Below are 735 nucleotides of genomic sequence, written 5' to 3' on the forward strand. Positions count from 1 at the left end.
TCCCCCTGTGTGCCTTGAGAGACGCCGACCACTCCGTCTCTCTCACAAACTCTTATATGTAATTTTGTGTAACAATGAGGGTCTCCTTCCATTTCCATAGTTTCCCTTCTCTCTCCCTTTCTCTCCCCCCACTCGTCTCTGTTTAATGTTAATCTTTTCCTCATGCTCTTCTTCCCTGTTCTGATCTTAGTTGCTCTCTTTATATCAAAGAAGACATTTGGCATTTGTTTTTTAAGGATTGGCTAGCTTCACTTAGCATAATCTGCTCTAATGCCATCCATTTCCCTGCAAAATCCATGATTTTGTCATTTTTTAGGACTGCAAACTGGTGTGGCCAATATGGAAAGCAGTATGGAGATTCCTAGGAAAGCTGGGAATGGAACCACCATTTGACCCAGCTATCGCCCTTCTCGGTCTATTCCCTGAGGACCTTAAAAGAGCATACTATAGGGATACTGCCACATCAATGATCATGGCAGCACAATTCACAATAGCTAGACTTTGGAATCAACCCAGATGCCCTTCAATAGATGAATGGATTAAAAAACTGTGGCATTTATACACGATGGAGTATTACGCAGCACTAAAAAATGACAAAATCCCTTTTCTTTCTTACAGGAAGGACCCCAACAGAGCCCTAATCCTCATTTAGATTTATACCAGTTGTCTGTGTTTCCCCTCAGCCATTTGGCTTAGGTGAAGCTACAAGTTTAGTGTTCAGATGGAAGAGAAAGG

This window comes from Marmota marmota, unplaced genomic scaffold (genome assembly GCF_001458135.2).
Source record: "Marmota marmota marmota unplaced genomic scaffold, marMar, whole genome shotgun sequence".
In the NCBI taxonomy this organism is placed as follows: domain Eukaryota; kingdom Metazoa; phylum Chordata; class Mammalia; order Rodentia; family Sciuridae; genus Marmota; species Marmota marmota.